We start from the raw sequence: 21358 nt of genomic DNA, 5'->3' as shown, positions 1-21358 counted from the left end.
AGAAAGAAAGAAAGAAAGAAAGAAAGAAAGAAAGAAAGAAAGAAAGAAAGAAAAAAGATTATAGATTCCTTAGTGCCTGCTCTAATGTGCTTTCTAGGGTGACCCTAAGAATGACTCCTGGATCTTCGCCCTGGCCGTGTTTCTGAGCAGCACCTTTGTCTACAACAACATGAGCACCATCAACCACCAGGCCCTGGAGCAGCTGCAGTATCCTTCCAGGAGCAAGGATGTGTGTGTCGCTGGCTTTAGAGAAATGATAACTGAAGCTGTTTCTTTTTGCTGCGATTTTGATGTTAAAAGCTGGCACACAACACATAGAAATGCTGCTAAGATGTATTTCTAAGGGACATCCAAGAACTGTGGTGCCTCTCATTCCTTAGGTGAGATCCCAGCTATGAGACTGAATTAACACAGCTGATCAGGGCAAAAGCTGGCTCCAGACATGATGAATTAGAGGACTCCACCGAGTTTGTGAGTTTCTTTCCAGACTTTATTTGGTCTGTTCAGGATTTCATGCTGGAGCTGAAGTTAAATGGACACCCAGTCATGGAAGACAAGTACCTGGAGAATACCTTGAAGCTGATTCTGTGTATTGGGGTGTGGCTTGGGGAGAGGAAGCTTAGGACACTAGGGACTGCTAAGCTCTGACTTTCAGCACTTCACAGATAACATTTGGTGATTGACAGTTGGCCATGGTATTTGTGGTTATTTGCAGTTAAACATTTTGAGAGGCTGAGATTTAAACTCCTAAGGAAATTTAAGGCTCAATGTCACATCAAATAATTTTACATCGGTGAATACCATAAAAAAAGTAAGACTACAATGAATAACATTACATTCTGAGGGTAATGTAATTACTTACCAAGTTTATCTACTTATATTCTATTTGGAACAAGATAACTCATCAAATTAAAAATTGTTAAATCCAGAACTACACTGAACTTTAATGAGCTAATTAAAAATAGATATCTTGTGGTCAGAGAGATGGCTCAGTAGAATAAGCACTTCCCTGGCAAGCACAAGGGACTGAGTTCAATCCCCAGTTCCACAAAAAAAAAGATATCTTATTTAGTACATTATATTTTACTAATCTGGACAGTGATTTCTTTAACTGAAACCATATTAATACATTAAATGTTTCTGAAATTAACAACATTGACATGTGTTTCTAATAATGTCTAATCTTGCATTATACCTTTTAGTTTTTTCTTTTATTTTTTATCATTAATTTTATTTTTTATTAATTTTATTGAAAAACAAATAGCAATGAGACACTTTCAAAACCAATTCGTAGGACAGTTTCAACAATTAATACATTGCATATTGTTGTCTTCCTAGTGATTATTCATAGTACAAGATGCAGACATGATATCTTGGCCAAACATTATCAAGTACAAATCTTTATATTCATTGAATTAAGAGAATATAGCTATATAACTATGCTAACAATATTAAAAATGGTTCTTCATATATATCACCAATTTTGTTTATTTTTGTCAGAAATGGGTATTTCATTACCATTTAAATATTGTAGGTGCATTAATTCAGCAAAATAATCCAGTAGTCCATAACAATAGTGGGTTATCTGCAGGACTGGCAATGTCAGAAGTCATTGACTTGAGCCTTTTACAGCTCAGCATATTAGTATGGAACTATTTTTTTTAATTGTTTTTATACTTTTCTACTGGATGGTTAAGACCAAGATAAAGCAAAACCTATATAACAAGAAATGAAACCTTTGTATCTGGCAAAGTCACTCAAACACCCTCATGAAATGTTTGACTACCAATATGTCTTCAAGAGTTCCTTCTACTTTCTCTTCCAGGAGCTTTAGTATTACTGTTTTAAAGTTTTGATCTTTAATCCATTTTGATGTTAGCTTGGTGTGTGGTGATAGAACTGGGTCTAGTTTTAGTTTTTGGCATGTAGAAAGCCAGTTTTTGTAGCATCACATTTTAAGCATGCTAGTTTTCATCTAGTAAGCATGCTTGGCCTCTTTGTCGAAGATAAGATGACCTAGTGTGTTCGTGGATGCTTTGGCATCTTCTAATCTATTCCATTTATCCTCTGGTCTATATCATTGCCAATACCATGCTGATTTTATGAAAGTAGCCTTGTGGTATAATTTCAAGTCAGGAATTATAATGCCTCCTGCCTTGTCTTGTTGCCCAGGATTGCCTTTCCTATTGTAGGAGTTTTCTGCTTCTAAATAAATTTTTGAAACGATCTCTCTAGGTCATTGAGGCATGTTGTTGGTAATTTGATAAGGATTGCATGAAATCTTTACAACAAATTGGGGAGTATGGCCATCTTCACAATGTTGGGTCTTCCTATCCAGAAGCAGGGAATATCATTCCATTTCGTGAAAACCACTATGATCTGTTTTTTCAGAGTACTGAAAATTTCATTGAATAAATCTTTGACTTCTTTAGTTAGAGTAATTCTTAGGTACTTCATTTTCTGCGGTGCTATTGTAAAATGTATTGTTTCTCTAATTTCCCTCTCAGTGAGTTTTTTATCTGTGTAGAGGAAAGCTATTGACTTTTGGGTATTGATTTTACATCCTGCTATGCTACTGAATTTGTGTGTCAATTCTAGTAGCTTCTTGGTGAAGTTTTTTGGGTCTTGCAAGTAAATTATCATGTGATCTGCAAATAATGATAGTTCAACTTTTCCCATTCTTATTCATTTTATTTCTCTCTATTGTCTAATTGCTGTAGCTAGTGACTCCAGAACTATTTTGAATAGGAGTTGTGGTAGAGGACATCCTTGTCTTGTACCAGATCTGAGAGTAAGAGATTTCAGGGTTTTCCCTCTTAGAATTATGTTACCCATTGGGTTGTCGTAGATGGCTTTTATCAGATTGAAGTAGAAGCCATCTACTCCTATTTTCTATAGGACTTTGAATATGAGTGAGTGTTGGACTTCGTCAAAAGACTTTTCTTCACCAATTGAGATGGTCTTGTGGTTTTTAGATTTAGCTTTATTGACATACTTTATTACATTTATCGATTTGCATATATTGAACCATCCTTGAATCCCTGGGATGAATTCTACCTGTTTAAGGTATACGTTCTTCTTGATGATTTACTGCATCCTATTTGCTTGGATTTTATTTAGGATTTTTTGCATTTATGTTCATGAAGGAGAGTGACATGTAGTTCTCTTTTTTTAGTTGTGTCTTTCCCTGATTTTGCTGACAGTATAGCACTTACCACCGGGAACGATTTTGGGAGAATTCCTTCCTTTTCAATTTCATTGAAGAGATTGAGATGTATGGGGATTATATTTTCTGTAAATTTCTTGTAGAATTCAGCTGTAAATCTCTGAGGAACTGGACTTTTCCTTGTTGGTAAGATTTTTATTACATTTCATACTTCATTCATTGTTATTGACTTATTGAGAGTTAGTATATCTTCTTCATTCAGTTTTGGTAATTTGCACCTTTCTAAGAATCTGTCCATGTTGTGTGTGTCTTCTATTCTGTAATAGTAAAGATTCTGAAAGTTGCTCTTGATAATCTTCTGAATTTTCACTAGGTCTATGGTAACTATACCCTTTTCATTATTTTTTGCTTGTATTTGAGTTCTTTCTTATTTTTGATGAGGTTAGCTAAGTGCTTATCGATTTTTTTAATCATTCAAAGAAGCAGATTTTTGATTGATTAATTTTTGAACTGTTTTCTTTTTCTCAATTTAATTAATTTCTGCTCTAATCTTTATTTTTTCATCCCATCTTTGGGCTCTGGGCTTCTTTTGCTCTTCCTTTCCTAGATGTTGAAGGTGCAACATTAGTGTGTTTAGTTGTTCCCATTCTGTTTTCCCAGTGTGTGAGTTCACAGCTATAAATTTTCCTCTATGAACTGCTTTCATCACATCCTATAAATTCCCATAAGTTTTGCTTGCATTTTCACTGAACTGTAGATGTTGTTCAACTTCTTATTTAATTTCATCTGTGACCCATTGAATGCTAAGAAGGTTGTCGTTTAATTTCCATGTATTTAGGGTTTTTTTTTCTGGTTTCTTTTGTCATTTACTTCCAGTTTCATTGCACTGTTGTCAGATGATATGGAGGGATAATTTCTGTTTTCTTGCATATATTTAAGCATGAGTCATGGACTAGTATGTAGCCTATTTTTTAAAATGACCCATGTGCAGCTGAGAAAAATGTGTATTCAGCTATGTTTGGGTGGAACTCTCTGTGTATGTCCACTAAGTCCATTTGTTCCAAGGTGTGGTTCAGTTCTGTTATCTCTTTGCTAATTTTATGCCTGCTTGATCTATCTTTTTGGGATAAGGGGGTGTTAAGGTCTCCTTTTAAGACTGTGATTTTGAATATTAGATTCTTCATGTCTGTTAAGATTTGTCTTATATATTTGCATGCTCCCATGCTTGGTATATACATATTTATGAACGTTTCCTCTTGAATTTTTCCCCTAACCCATATATACTGGCCTTTGTTATTTCATTTGCCCATTCTTGGTTTGAAGTTAAGACTGTCTCACAAGAGGATTGCTATCCCTACTTGTTTCTGAGTTGCTGAAGCATGTAGTAGTGTATTCCATCCTTTGACTTTCATCCTATGTATTTCTTTATGAGTTAAGTGTGTTTCTTTTATATAGCACATTGTTGGACTTTGTTTCCTAATCTACTGTGGCAGTTTATTTCTCTTAATTGGTGAATTGAGTCCATGTGCATTGATGGTTATAATTTAGATGTATTGATTTATGCTTGACATGTTATTTACCCACCTTTTTTACTCCTTTTTCTCCTGTATTTAATTGTTTGCCTGATTTAGTGGGTTTCTTCTGTTTATGTTTGTGGATTTCTGAGCATTTTGGTCCCTGACTAGAACATCTTTTAGTAATCTGTGTAGTGTTGGGTTTTTCATCATGAAATTATTTAGTTGATCTTTGTTGTGGAATTATTTCATTTGTCCATCAAACTTTCAGGGTATAGCAGTCTGGGCTGTCATTTGTTTTCATAAAGTAGTTGAAGTACTCTGCTCCATGCTCTTCTTGACTTCATGCTGTGTGAAGAGAAGTCTGCCAATATTATGATTGGTTTTCCTATAAATGTGATTTGTTTCTTTTCTCTAGTGGATTTCACTGTATTGTTCTTGTGCTAGATTTTTGGGATCTTGACTATTATATGTCTTGGTTTGTTTCTAATTGGGTTGATATTCTTTGGAGTTCTGTATGCTTCAGTTACTGAATGTCATATTGTTTTCCCATATTTGGGAAGTTCTCTGATTTACTTCTACCCATATTCTTTTTGTATCATTTGTATTGACTCCTTTCTCATTGATGCCTATTGGTCTCACATTGTTCATCTTTGCATCGTCTTATAGGTGATGAACTATTTTTTGCTGCATCCTAGGTGTTTTTAAGAGATATTTTCTTACCTCTTCCCTAGGCTGCAATGGCATCTTCAAGATCTAAAATTATCTTCACATTCACTCAAACAGTTTTGCATTCTTGTGATTGATATTTTAATTTCCTTTGTATCTCTTTGACTGTGCTTCATACATTTGATTTCTTTGCTATATTGCTTATTCAATGATTCCATCATTTTTCTAATCTCCTCTATTTTTATCAGTGTGTTCTTGACAAGCAGCTATTAATTCACTCGTGATAATTATTCTTTCTCTTTTCCACTTCAGAGACTATTTCTGATCTGATTTCCTCTATATGTTTCTGCATTTGATTCTTTACTTCAGATGCTATTAATTCAGAGATTTCTTTTTCATTTCAGAGATTATTTCTGATCTGAGTTTCTCTATACATTTCTGCAGTTTTTTCTTTACTTCAGATGCTATTAATTCAGACATTTGAGCTGTATGATTTTCAATTTCCTCTGTGCTATTGTCTTCTGTACTTGTTCTTGCTGGTCTCAGGGCCTGAAATGGCATTTTGTTCCTTTTCTTTGTCATTTTGTATAGCACAGTCCTCTGACCTTTGGCATAGAGCTTTGGTGCAGTTATATTCTTACCACTCACTGAAATTCAGGTGCAGATCTAAAAAGTTTGAATTCATCCAGTTGTGCCTGGCTTGGATCTGGCCTCTGTGCTCATCTTCGTCTTGCTGTAGGCCTTGGTAGTGAACCTGTTGTGCTTCTCTAGCAAATTGTTCTACTCCTTGATTAGCTGAGTGGTTCTGGCCCCTATCCTCTCTGCAGGCACTTTAGCTGCAAAGTTTCACCCCAGACCTTTATACCTATGCTTGGCTGGGTCTGGAGTGGTCCAGAGAGCAGGACAGAACAACTCATTCACAAGTGGACCTGAGCTGGGTCCAGAGGGATCTAATAGGCAAACGGGACAGTGGACCCTCTCCATACATGCTGTGCCAGGCTTGGGTTGTGTCTTGAGGGGTTCTGAGAGTGCAGTGGAAGTTCTCACTCACATGCTGGGCCTGGGTCTGGCCTGGTTCTGGAGGGGTTCAGAGCGGTCCCAAGAGCAAAACTAAAGGTTTCACTCATGCACTGGGCTTGGACTAGGTCCAGAGGTGTCCAGCAGGGACAGAGAAGTGCGGAGCCTCTCCCACATACTCACCGGGTCTGGGTTTAGGCTGGTTCTGGAGGGGTCCTAAAAGTGCGGCAGAAGTTCTCCCTCACAGGCAGGGCCTTGCCTGGGCTGATTCTCACCTTTTTGATAATATCATCTTCTTCATCCTATAGCCTTACACAATATTTTATCCTGCTAATAACATGAGTTTATCATAATCCTAATAAGGAGTTAACATATTCCTAATAAAGACTATAGTTATAAGAATGAATAAACAGTAGTTCCTAAGTATAACATTTTTTTCATTTTTGTAAAAATATTAACAGCTGCCTTATGTCACAGAACTTTGCAAGGCAATATGAAGTATAATATTACTTGATATCAATACATACTGAGGACTTGAAATTGCGTTTGGGCTAATTTTACTTCAGAGTTTTCTGCTTAGCCAATCTCTGAATATAATTATGGAGTATATTTGTGTCTGTGTGTCCTTGTGTGTGTAATGGTTCTCATTTGAAAATATTTTTTTTTTCTTTTACACATTTAGATATCAATTGCCCTCCTACCATGACATTACTAGAGTCCACATCTCACTTCTGACATGGGTCTCAATATCAGAAGTGGTCTGATATTTTTGATTAATCAATCCTTCCTGAAAGAGCTGAAGAATCTACTTATACTTCAGTGCTAAGTGCACACCCATGACAGTGCAGAATTCATAAGACCTAAAACTTGAAAATGCACTATTTATCACAAAGGAATGGATAAATAAAACCTGATATTTACATACAATGGGATATCCTTCTCCCCTAAAGAAGCATAAATGCAAGGTATTTGTATGAAAATGGGTGTACTTTGAGTCCACTATGTTAACTGAAATAAATTAGACAAGCTTAAATATCACATGGTTCCACTTATACTCTTTTATATCTTGAATTATAAACACAGAGAACAATAAAAGTCAGAATATAGGAAGTAGGTAGACAGATCTTTTTCAAATACAAAGTGAATCAAAGAAAAGGGAGGGAGGAGGGAAAAGAGGAATAGGGAATAAGAGAGGAATTGAGACTTGTTATGTATGTGTGCCAACTCTCAAATGTAAATATTATGTACTGCAAACTTGTACTAATTAAAAATAAATAAATAAAAATCAATCATTTCAAACCTTTCATGCATAACCAATCCATGGGTTACTCTACAAGGGATAAAGAAATCAACTGTAAGCTTCTCTGTGTGAGGTAAATGCCTCCTCTTTCTCTCCACAACTCTCAGCTCTGCTCAGGAGTGGGTTACCCATGCACTGGGTAGATTAGCATATGGCTGCTCTGAATAACTGGATGAAGGAAGATGCAGATCCAGGACCCAAGTCATGCAGAGAGACTCTTTCTACTTACCTATAGGTGGTCTTTTCAATGAATTTTTTTACAGGAAAAAATCCCCAAAGAGAAAATTCCAGCTTTCCAAGAGAGAGTATCATGTATTTCTTTCCAGTGTAGAAGTGCTTTGTCTTTGGCCAAGCTACAAATCACAGAAACCTATTACTCAACATTGAAACTCTTTCAGAAAGCCAACTGGAAAAGAGTTTGAGGATGCAGTAAAAAAATTCTGTTCCTGTATTTTTATCAATGGAAATATGAACACCCTGAGAAAAGGAATCTTTGTCACTAGAAATCATGTGTTACGTTGTGTTTTGGTTTGGTTTGATTTGTTTCATTTTTTCTTGGTTTTGACATCTCAAAGTGTATCTCAGCAATTCATGATGAGTGAGGTAGCTATGAATCCTTTGTGGATTTGCCAATTTATTTGCATCTATAAAGAAATATGGAAAAGCAGATACTCATGTCATGCATAGAAATAGATTTGCTTAGTTTCCCCAGTACACTAAGAATACAACAGACTCCTGCTAAGGAGAGACATCTTTAAAATGGGTAGTCCCATAGGATCACTGGTTCACTTATTTTGTGAATTGATACAGGTATAAAATATAAAGCAGGCTAAGAGTGTCATGCATGCTCACTGACTATTTAAGAAACAAATATAAGCAGCACTGACCTCATGGCAATGGCAACTTCACAATTCTGTAGTTTTCACAAGATGGGCCAACGTCTGGTACAATGCTCTGTGGTGCCTTCTTCAAAGTTATAATGTTTTTACAAAGGTCCTTGCATTTTTCTTTGGAAATAGGAATATCAATTCTTATAATACACATTATCTAATCAATTCATTATTGCTGTTTCAGTGGGAAAGTATTTTTCCAGGAAATCCTCTAACCTCTTAGTTACAATAAGTAATTTTGTGTATTAAAGAATGAGTGTGGAAGAAGAACACTGATGCTTTTAAAAGGAGATTGACTCATACAGAGATGAAAAATAAGGAACTGGAGTTAGAACTAAGAAGAAAAGGAGAAGAAAACTTTGAGATATACACTAGTTATCATTTTTATAATGACATTCATTAGAACTTGTAAAAAATAATGAGTGAGAACTCTCCATGCATTCTCTAAATATGCACCATCCAGGGCTGGGAGCTCTGGTGGAGACCTATGGGAAGTCCATCAACAGTGGGGCGCTGCCCTGCTTAGAGAACGCAGTGACCGCTATGGCCCAGCGTGAGAACATGGAAGCCCTGCGGAGGGTAGCTGTTCACTACAGCAAGCAGATGGCTCAGCGAGTGCGGTTTCTCACAAGTTCCAGGAGCTACTGGATGTGCATGCGACCCATGAGTAGGAGGCCATCATGGTCTTCACGGAGCGCTCCTTCAAGGATGAAACCCAGGAATTCCAGAAACAGTTGATCGTAATGCACGTTAGCATTTACACGTTCTCAGCCTTTCCTTCTGCAAGCACGCTTAGACTCCACACTCGGTGATCTCACAGTTTACATCTATTTCATCTTAAAAAGAACCTACAGGTTTATGGCTAACAGGGCTCTGAGGAGCTACAATGCACTCTAGGAAATAGCACTACATTTAATATTGCATCAAAACAAATTATCATGCGCTCGAAACAGCATCATGTATCTGTGAGCTCACAGTTCTTTAGTGGATTTCTGCAAAGATGGCTGAGTGCAGTGCTCTCTGCAGAAGCTGGACACCAGGTGCCACAATGGCTTAGTCCTCATCTAGAAGCTTTGTGGAAGTCCTTCCCACCTCCAAGACAGCAAGGAGTCATCAGTTCCTCCTCTTGTTTCTAGCGGTTTCCTTTCTGCTAAAGTTGGAGAAAACTGCTTTTAAGGATGCTTAGGATTCGCTCACACACAACAGGGTGCTCTCTGTTTCTTAAAGTCCACTTGTAACCTGTGACATAATGCAATCACAGATTGAACACCATCCTATTCTCAGATCAAGGGGTGGTTCAGGAAGAGGCCTCTGCTAACACATCTGCATACCATACGCACTGTCGCTGAAAGTTGAATTTCACTCTCTATACTAACTGAAAATCTTAGTTCTTACTGAGTAAGTCCAGCTAAATTGTGATTTATAAGAAATAACAAAATAATACCTGTTCCTTGTGTCCTCCCACAATCAAGCTGCACTGAGATAGTTCATGAAAGCATTCAAAATTCTGTTCACAATGCATGGAAGTCACTCGTGGGGCTTTAGATCATCAGAGTTTTATTTTTATCAACCGTCATTCAGATTCTCTGATGTTTTACTTTCATCCAGAATTTAATCATTTGGTTATTGGTATAGTTTCAGTCCTTGTTAGTTGTATTATACCTGAATAAATCATAAATCTTTTAAGTTTTTTAAATTCATCATTTTACAAATACTGAGCCTGACTCAGAATATCTTGCAGAAATCACAGGAAATTGACAAAATTAGGACTGAAATCTCTTTTTTCTTCCATTAATTTTTTTTAATTTATTTATTTATTGTTGGATACAGAGTCTCACTGCACAGTTCAGTCTTATAGTGATCCTCTGGTCTCAGCCTCCCAGTGCTGTTATCTTTGATCTTTTCTATGTGCCAGTCCACTTTGAGGAATTCAGACAATTTTGTTTGTTTGTTTCTGTTTGGGATTGTTCTTGACTTTGTTCATTTGGTTTTTTGGTTTGTCTTTTTTTTTTTTTTTTTTTTTTTTTTTTTTTTTTTTTTTTTTTTGTGGAACCAGGGATTGAACTCAAGCCCTTGAGCTTGCCAGACAAGCACTTATTCTACTGAGCTATCTCCCCAGCTCCCTGTCTATTTTGTTTTGTTCATACTTTTCTGTGTTATCTGTCAAAAAGAATCGCAGTTACCTCTTCTTTCTGAAACATTCTTTGTACTATACTTCCTTACATTTTATTGGCAGAGCACTGTGGAGAAAAAGAAGGAAGATCTTGCTGCAGAACAAAACAGCATCTACCAAATACTGCCAGGATGAGCTGGAGCAGCTCTCAGCGTCCCTGATGGAAAACATTTGCCAAGGAATCTTCTTTGTTCCTGGAGGCCACCATCTCTATTTAGAAGCAAGAAGAGAGGTTTTGGGCTGGCCAAATGGCTCAGCAGACTAAAGTGCCTGCTTAGGCAGAGCCCAGTGGCCAGGGTTTGATCCCAGGTCTGCTGCGCTGGCCCTGCCCCTGGGGTACATGAGATAGTAACTGTGACTGGGTGTGGAGGTGTGCACGTGTAATCCCAGTGCTTGGCAGGATGAAAACAGGAAAATCACTATGAGTACAATAGAAGAAGAAGAAGAAGAAGAAGAAGAAGAAGAAGAAGAAGAAGAAGAAGAAGAAGAAGAAGAAGAAGAAGAAGAAGAAGAAGAAGAAGAAGAAGACTGTTTTGTATGGAGTGGGACTGGTTGACCATAGTTTTGTCCCACCTCATGTCCAGCTAAGTGAGTTTCCAATTTCTCCACCTTAGATACACATGGTTTTGACCTGTAAAAATATCTGGAAGAGATAGCTTCCTGGTGCAACACGCTTGGGTTCCCCTTCTGTCCCTCCCTCTCTTGGACAGAAGATTTCTTTCCTCTAATAAATATTCTGCTCTCGACCTCCATTTGTTCCCAAAATTCATTCTTCAGTTTCAAAGAACATTAATTCCTCCCAGGTACTTTTCAGGCCTGGAGATTCAATCCTTTATACCATTTGGAGGTCATCCACTGAGATCACTGGATGGAGGTCTGAGGTTTTATTTTTCTTTCATAAATTCTGGATTGGGACTTGTTTAGGTAAGAAATTTTATGCTTCAAATGTTGCATGTCTTTCATCTTTGTTTATAATTATTTATGATTTGCCTTATAAAGTTTTGTCTCATACAATTTTGTTAAAATTGCTTGTAATTCCTTGTCTTGTCTCTTATATGGTTTTGTTAAAATGCTGATCAAATGTATATAAATCTAAGTTAAAGCATGGCAATGTTATAAGGCTATGATATTTTAATGGCATATTCTCTTTAATGGCATGCTGATTGTGTTGTATTTGAACTATTTGCTAAATGTGCTGGCATTCCTTGCTTGACTTTAGACAATAATGCTAGAGAGAGTAACATTAGAATGCCTCCTAGTGTCTTTATATAAAACTTCTGTAAAATGGGACTTTTAAATCTAGCACAGATTTTGAAAATAAACATACCTATATTTGAAACACAGGACTCCTTTTGCTGACTGAATGACATTAGGTCGGCAATTGTTGGTAAAGACTTGGAGGACAGGTTTCACTGGGACAGACTGGCTCTAATCCCCCCCCACACACACACACACACATACTAGAGGAAATGTCAGGTCTGCTTTCTTTCAGTTTCCTTTCTTTGACCTTACTTCTAATTTCCCTAACTCTTTGTACTTTCCTTCTCTGAGGCATGTAAAATTATGAAAACTCTAGTGTGTTTCAACTAAGTGAAGTCCTTCAAAGATGAGCATTTGTTAATGTGAAAGACAAGGAGGTCATTTTAGAAAAATGACACATATCCCATATCTGGGTTAAATGAGAAAAATACAACTATTCCTGACCAGGAGGACACATGTAAAAGCCATATCCCAGTTTAGTGTTCTTGGCAGGTCTATCTTGGGAGGCTAAAGCTGAAACACAGTGGAGAGAACCAACTTCTGGGTGAAACCAGAAGGAGTCATTTCCAAAAGTAACACATGTATGGAACTGAAACACATTTATTATGAGGAAGGATCTCCAATCTTTTCTCCTAGGACTAGTTATCATTTAGGTACATAAGAGATAATTTGCAGACTTTAAAATCTTTACAACAGATAGTGAGGTTAAGCTTAACAGCCTAAGTTGTATGGTAATAACAATAAGCTTGTCTTCTGGATGGTTAACAACCTGAGTTTGCAGACCGAAATTAGAGAAAAAGGAGGGCCGCAAGGAAAGCTAACATTTTGGCCCTAGCCTTCCAGGTCACTTAAGACTCAGGACATATGAGAACTTGTACTGTAACATCATGTAACTCTGTAGTGTCCCCAATTATCTGATCAAGGAGATTATGGGGCCAAAGAGGAAAGTGATCAATGATGTAGAGTGTGCCTAAGGAGAGTTGCTTGGAGAGAAAATGTTCTCTCAAGCTTTCACAGAGAGCACATTGGCCAAGCAATGGCCATGACTCATCCACATGGCTGCACTGACAAAGGTTCTATAATCTGAGGTACAGGATCTCAGGATAAATACTGAGGGGATTTCACTGACCTTATCAGACCCAAAAGCTACAACTCTTGTTGCATAGGTCCTGCTTTACCTTGGTCTTAACCTTCCAGCAGAAAAGTATAAAAACGAACTATAAGAAGGAAAGCCATGTTGTTATGTTGAGCTGTTGGGGACTCAGATCAACAATTTCTGACATTGTCAGTCAAGCAGAAGACCCAATACTATTATGGGCTACTGGACTCTTTTAGAATATTTTACTGAGTTTACACACATATAGTATTCAAATAACGGAACTTAACAACAAAAAGGGGATGCAGATGAATGTCCATTTTGTATCTGTGTATTCAAATGGCTAGGATCTATATACAGTTACATTCTCTTAATGAATAGAGGGATTTGTTCTAATGGTGTTTGTAAGTAGGATATCATGTCTGCATCTTATACAGCAATTAACCACTAGGAAGAATGTATACAATGTGTTAATTATTGAAACTGTCCTACCAATTTGGTTTGAAACTGTCTCATTGCTATTTGTTGCTCAATAAATTTATGGGAAAAATAAAATCTTTACAGTAATGTGTTAGGCAATCTTGCTCAGAATTTTAACTAGCCTTTATAGAACTTGTACAAACAGTGGTTACTTTGCCAGCTAGTAAATGCTTATAGGGCAGCTGCAACTCCTTGAAGCAGAAGACAGGCTCCCCCCAGCATATCTTTGGAGAATCTCCTCTGAATCCAAAGGCTGATGGAATGTTGACCAGAGAGACAGCTGGATTCCCTTCTGGAGACTGATCTCTGGTTGTGTGGGCCAATAGAAACTGAGAACACCTGAGGGGTCAGGGCCAGGGCTACTCTCTGACAGATACCCAAAGTGTTTTGTAGAAACTGGTCCTTGGCCACTGAAAGGTCTCCACTTACCTACTTTTATCTTCATTTTCTAGTAAATCAGGAATTCTCTCTCAGCTTTTCAGTAGAACCATTTAATTAGCCACTGCTTCAGAAATTAGGCAGAGGCAGCTTGCAATAGCTTACATTCCACAGCAGCTATCAGGGAAACGATTTACATCTGTGCCTTATATGTTCACCAAGATAAGAGATTTTTGTCAGCCTTAACTAATGTGTTTTTACCAACATATAAAATGTGATTGTAGATAATAAATGTAAGTTTAACCTGTGACCTCCAAAGATTTAATACAGTCTAATTCTGCTAGGAAAGGTTGACCTAGTGACTAGGTGAAAGAACACAGGAACCTTGGAAATTCACTTGCCCTAGGCCCAGGGCAAAGTTCCTCCAGTCAATTGTCTCTTTTGTCTATATCCAAAAGTAATCTCTTTTATAGCACAGTAGGGGAAAGCACTGTGCTTCCAACTTACCTTTTTATGTATTCGTTATGCTTCTTTCTGTACACATTTCTGTAAGCAGACAAGTTATATCTTCTACCCACAAATATTCAATAAGAATAAGTGCATAGTTCATGAGGTGTTTCAGGAGATAAAACTTGTGCACCTTCAAGGGTGGATAGGCTGGTTGGATCTTGTCTCCCCTCTCTCCAACAGTGTACCCACCTGTTCTGAGTGGTCTACTCAGGGGATTTCTTAAGAGGGAATCAATTACAAATAAGGTGGGTGTGGGCCAGCCAGATAGTTTAGTGAACTAAAGCACCTTCTTAGGCAGAGCACAGTGGCTGAGATTCAATCGAAGGCATGCCATGCCACCCCCACCCCTGAGACAGCAACTGAGAGTGGGCATTGTGGAGTGTGCCTGTAATCCCAGAGCTTAGGAGGCTGAAAACAAAATCACTATGAGTCCAATATATGTAGTGAGACCATGTAAACACTGTGCTAAATACTTTTTTTAAAAAAGAAAGAAAGAAAGTGGGACATCCTAAAATCTTCCTATTGTGTTCCAGGTTATCTCTCAGTCAAAGTCTCTTATTCCTTTAGAGTACATTATTAGGCCCTGGAAGACATTGCATTGCTACATTCTGAGAGAGACATTTAATGCTCCCTAGGGCTAAAGTGGGATGCAAAGGAAAGGGACTTTACTATGCTTTTACAACACAGATACTGTAAAAAGTAAAAAGGTGAAAATGGCTTATGTTCAGATAGTTTGTAGAAAGAAAATCATTATTATCTAGTTTTGAAATATAGGTGCGAGCTGCAGAAGAACCAGTTAGTTGAGGTGCTTAAAGCATTCACTATCCTGTAGCCAAATGTTCCTCCTCCCTAACATTTGGAGCCTAAGAACAAGATGGGCATATTCAAAGTCTTGCCCTCAATTACTGAAAGTAAGGTTCCCTACTTGCTTTTCTAGGTGGGGCTTCTAGACCATTTGCAGTCCACCCCTTACAGGGCTATACCCATTCTCAGCTGAGCTTATGCAAGCTTTTCAAGGATAATATCCTTTAAAGAAGTAATAGACATTTTGGAACTTCCAGAGCTCATGTACCATTTTCCCTCATTAGCCTAAAATAGACAAAGTCATATATTAGAAAATCTTTAGATGACACTTGAGTACTTTGTCATTAGAGGACTCACTAGAATTACGAGCTAGGTTGGAGGGACATAAAGCTAATCAATCTTAAACTGAGCATTGACTTCTAATGAAGAGACAAATAGCATTGCAAGCTGCTACCACATTTGAGAATGAATAAATATTATTAATTTTAAACAACCAGAAGATAGACAGCCAGGAGAACACCTGGTTCACACAGGAGCCCAAGCAGTTTCTACTGAAGACCCCTGCTAGCCTAATAGCTGGCAGGAGATTGGAACAACAAACATTTTCTAGTGTGTATTCTTGAAAGTCTAAGAAGAGTTAAAACCAAGCTTTATAATTAATCTAAACTTCCAGAAGAAAGATGAACACCACTCTGCTTTATTAGAACGCTGAGTAGGGGCTCAGTATGTGGTACATGCAGTTACTTAAAGTTATCCAAGCACAGCCCAAACTCAACCTTTCCTTCCTTCAACATCCATTCTAGGTTACCTGCACATGTCCAGGTGAAAAGCAGGGATCTCACTGCATCCAGTAAAAATGTAAATGACCCATAGAAACATATTGAGGTGTATGTTTAAACTACTCCACCAAGAAGACTCCACCCAACACAGCAGAAAGTGAAAGGAACTTAAGTATTCAACAAGTTCAAGTGCAGAATGGCCAACTATTCTCTGGTGAGAAAGTGACTTGAGCACCCAGCGCACAGTCACTGACCTGGCGGTGTCTGCAGTGAGTGTGTACAGTCCTCTTCTCCACCCCTCACCATCTCTGCCTTGTTCCTTGACAGTGCTACACAGCTGCACACAAATGTTGTCCACAGCATGCTGGATCTTCCACAGCGTAGTTTGCTTTGTTGAGTAAAGAGAGATAAATGATCTTCAGGGAAAAGACAGTCCAGGGTTTTCTATAATAACTTCCAATCTGAGCAACTGCCATTTGATAATTAATTGTGATATCCCCTGGAATGTCTAAGTAATAGAGTGCAATTCCAAGCCTAGTTTATTTACGTAACAATTCAGTTCATATATGTTGTCATTTTAATTCACTTATTTTAACTGACTTCTGAAACATATTTTAGCCCTAGAGTTTGAACTGATCTTCTGAATGAATTAGCTTTCCTGCCCTTTCATCAATTTTGTTTTGAACAAGTTCTTGCTAAGCCACTAAACTGACCAAGATAGGGGAAAAATGATTGCTCTCCTGCCTCAGCCTCACAGTGTGAATGGAATGTAAGCATGCACCTCTGTGGCCAGATCATATGAATTTTTATTACATTTTCATAAGGAAAACATTGACTCACAGATACAACTTCTTAAAGTTTACAGCGTATTTGAACATCAGTACCCTGAGTTCAAGGCACACCAAAAATTAGCTTTTGGAGGGCAAATCAAGTCATACCTAAACAGTATTTCTCTTCCTATGATATCTTTTTTAAATTCTTTTTTATTTTATTGGTAGCTTTTGTCTTTCTAGGACAGATAGATGATAGAGATGGATGGATGGATAGATAGATAGATAGATAGATAGAATTCATCAGAGGGATTTGTAAATTTACATGATATTTTCCTTCTTTTCATATATACTTCATCCCTCCCTTAAACTCCTCCTCCCCTGATTATTTACAAAATCCTTTTTCTTATTTTTGGTGTGTTTTTATTTGTTCCTTCTTTTATTCTCCTCCATCTCTCATTCTCCTTCACATTTGAACATCTTCCTCCCACTTCCCAATGGCCATTATGAATTTAGGGATCACTTTACACTTTCAGATTCTCAATCAGAGAACCCGTGTGATATCTGAACATGAGTGTACCGTTAATTTCACTTAAGAAGACAGTGTCAAGGAGCACCATTCAGCTAGAAGTCTCTCCAGTGTATTTTCTTACTCTGACTTCTTATTTTCTTCACAAATTAGAGTATACATTCCTACACCCACCAAGTAGGAATTTCTGTCATGTTCTGGGAACCCCCAGATCCAGTCCAGCCCAGGCCCAGTGAGTGTGTGAGAGAACTGCCTCTCCTAGCCCAGGCCTGGTGAGTGTGTGTGAGAGCTTCCTGCTACCCTACACTGGCGGGACCTACTGGTCCCAGCCCAGGAGCAGCATGGGTGAGACCCTCTTTTACCCCCCTGCGATGCCCCCCACCACTCTGCAGCACCTCTCCCACCTCGCCCCCTGAGTGGGAACTTCTGCCCTGTTCCAGGAACCCCCAGATCCAGTCCTAGCCCAGGCATGGTGAGTGTGTGGGAGAGCTTCCGGATACCCTGCAATGGTGGTACCTACTGGTTGCAGCCCAGGAGCACTGTGGTTGTGACCCTCTTTCACCACCTTGGGATGCTCCCCACCACTCCATAGTACCCTCCACCCCACCCACTGAGTAGGAATTTCTGTCACGTTCTGGGAACCCCCAGATCCAGTCCAGCCCAGGCCCAGTGAGTGTGTGGGAGAACTGCCTCTCCCCACTACTCCACCTTGTCCCCTCCAGACTCAGCTAGGCCTGGACTACAGGCCTGGGGTGAAACCCTGCAGCTGCAATCCCTGCAGAGACTGTAGGGGACAGAAACACCCAGTTAGTCCAGGAGCAGAACATCTATAAACCTTTCCTTTCTTCATTTTGAGTGTCAGGTATTTGTCCCAGCAATGAGAGAAGAATAACTAAGACAGAATTTGATACCAGGAGTGGGGTCATTGCTGTGGCTATATCTGACAATGTAGATTACAAGCTTTTGGGAATGGCTTATGGAAAGAGATAGGAAAGGTTTGGAGATGTTGCCTAAAAGGGAAGAACTGGAACAGCTTTGGCTGTACTGTTTGGGAGATTCTGGCCAGAGCTCAGACCAGAATGCTGATAGGAAGCCTGACTGTGGAGGTTTCTGCTGGGAAAAAAGACAGCATTGGTTGTCGGACTGTGGATGATTTGTGTTATGGATTGGCAGAAGGCTTGTCTGCATTTTGCTCTTGTCCAGAGACTTTGCCTGAGACTGAAATTAAGCACAGTGGAATAGTTAATATTGAAAAAGAAATTTCAAAGCAGCCAAATATTGGGGCAGTGGCATGGTTGCTGTTGGGGGCTTTTAGCCAGATTTATGTTAAGAATGAAGAGCAAAAAGCCCAAAAGGATGATTTAAAATGTTGTGAGGTTGGCCAGAAAGGAAGCACCAGGAAAGCTGTGGACTGTGTAGACAGAGCTGAGAGGATCTCCATTTCTGAGAAGGAACAGAAGAGTGGAAAAAATGTCCTGAGGGCATCACAGGAGATGGCAGGTTCTTGTCCTTTGCAGCCTCAGAATCACAAGGGTGAAGAACTTTGCTTTGAGGAGAAAGCTGCAGAGCTCCATGTACCAGAATGGAGGCTGAGGCCACACAAGATTACAGAATGGCACCAACATAGAGAATTTGTTTCTTGGAATCAGAGTCAGAATTCTCAGCAATCCAGGCACTAAACTCCTACAGTCAAGAGAGAAGGAAGCTTGCTTAATGCTCCAGCTGGCAGCAGCCCTTGGCATCATCCATATGGCTTTGGTTGTAGATGCATGCAGGATGCAGGTGTTCTGAGGTTCAGAAGGCTTCCACCCAGACTTCAGAAGAAGGCCTGGGAAGCCAGGCAGTGTGCCCATGAGAGGGCAGTATGTGAAGCTGTGAATGAGAAGCCTATCTAGTGGAAACCTCAGAAGTTTGAAAAAGACAGGAATGTGGATGGTCTAAGAAAAGCTGCAAAAAGGGAGCAAAGCAGGCCTGAGAGAAAAGCCATAAGAGCTACCAGCAGAAGTGCCATAGGGGTGGAGCCACATAAGGCTTTTGGAGCTCACAACTCATTACAGGGTGCTTTGGATGGCCCATAGGGAACTGCAAGACTTAACATTTGCCCTGCTGGACTTTGGACTTGTTTTGGTCCCAATTGTTTGTATCCTGCTATGTATCCCTTTTGGAATGCCAATGCTTATCTTGTGCCTGTGAATGTTAGAAGTGTTTAACTTTTCATTTGTAGAGGGGCTCTCAGCAAAGAGTTTGCCTTAGATCTTGGGAGCTTGGGACTTGGACTTTTCAGTGTTGCTGAAAGTGGTAGGACTTTGGCAACTCTTAGAGACAGACTAAAATGCCTTTTGCATAAACAGTTGTGCATGAGTCTTTGGAGGGCCAGGGGTAATGTCATGGCTCTAATGTAATGCAATGTTCAATTTGTAAAATGTTTAAGCTTGTCCTGTGTGCCTGAAAATTGGCTTTAAAAAGTATATATGTAGTTGCCAAGTTGACAAGTGGTGGATTGTATTAGTTGATACATTGTGTCAACTTGGCTGAATCAGATCCAGCAGATCTCAAAATGGGGGACTATCCCTGCAGGTGGGCAGGGCCCAGGAATTGAGAAAGGCAGGAAGCTGCCTGACCTGGTTTCCTGCCGCCCTGCCCCGCTTCCATGGAAAAGTTCCAGTTTTCAGAGGAGCTTGATCTTTGTGGTCATGCCACTTTGCAGGAACTCCGATCTTCACTATAGAGCATTGGTCTTCGCAGTCAGTGCAGAAGGAAGAGAGAGGCTTGATGGATGCCGCCACAGCTGCTGCTCCTCCACTGCTCTTCACTGTTTTCTGCCGTGTGAACTGCTGTCATTTGCCTTGGAGCCAGTGGTATATGGACAGAACCCTCCAGTAACTGTGAGCTAAATAAACCTTTTCTTAATTCATTTTGAGTGTTGGGTATTTGTCCCAGCAATGAGAGAAGAGTAACTAAGACAGGGCACAACAAGTTCACCTCCAAGGGCAGCAGCAGGAATGAGCTGAGCACAGCAACCAGACCCAAGCCAGGCACAACTGGAGAAATCCAAAATTTGTAGATCTGCACCTGAACTTCAGTAGGTGCTAAGGATATAACTGCACCAAAGCTCTACAACAAAAGTCAAGAAGACAGTGCTACACAAAATGACAATGAGAAAGAGCAAAATTCAATCTCAGAACACAAGCCCACCCATAACAAGTGCAGAGGACACTAACATAGAACAAATTGGGAATCACACAGCTGAAATCAATGAATCAATGGCTTCTGAAATAAAGAAACAGCTGCAGAAAGTTATAGAGGAACTCAGATTGGAAATAAAAAAAGAAATCCCTGAATTAATAACATCTTCAGTAAAGAATCAAAAGCAGAAACATATGGAACAAAACGAATGCCCACCCAGAACAAGTGCAGAGGAAACTAGCTCAGCTCAAATGTATAAATTAATATCAATAGTAAATAAAAAACAGCAGAAAGTTATGGAGGAACTCAGAGAAGAATTCTTTTCTAGTAACTCAGCACAAATGTACACATTAATAGCGCCAATAGCAAATAAGCAACAGCAGAAAGTTATAGCAGAATTCAGAGCAGACCTTTCTCAAATAAAAGAATTCTCTGAACCCATAGCATCTGAAATAAAGAGCCAACTACAGAAACATAGGGAGGAAACCCAATCTGAAAAAAACACGGCAGTAAAAGAATTTATACCTGCTTCTAAAGAAGACATTGATAAAAAAAAATAGAGATTAGATAAATGACAGATTCCTTGAATGAGCAAAACAGGAAAGAAATAGATTGCATGAAGCAGAGTCAAAGAGATATAGAGGAATTTAAAATCTCAAACACAAGCTTGGAAAACAGTTTAAGTGAAAGCGAAGACAGAGTCTCTGATCTTGAAGATGCTGGTGCAGTTAGTGAAAAGGTAAGAAAGGATCTCTTAAAAACAACGAGGATGCAGGAAAAAATAATTCATGACCTGCAAGATGATGCAAAGATGAACAATATGAGATTAATAGGCAT

General features: G+C 39.0%; 1 pseudogene; it reads left to right on the top strand.

Moving 5' to 3' along the window:
• Positions 1–15450, top strand: part of LOC101565784 — a 95440-nt pseudogene extending 79990 nt beyond the window's left edge.
• Positions 15451–21358: the final 5908 nt, after the last annotated feature.

This window comes from Octodon degus, unplaced genomic scaffold (genome assembly GCF_000260255.1).
Source record: "Octodon degus isolate 3935 unplaced genomic scaffold, OctDeg1.0 scaffold00074, whole genome shotgun sequence".
Classification (NCBI taxonomy): domain Eukaryota; kingdom Metazoa; phylum Chordata; class Mammalia; order Rodentia; family Octodontidae; genus Octodon; species Octodon degus.
This window is presented reverse-complemented; position numbering and strand designations above follow the sequence as displayed.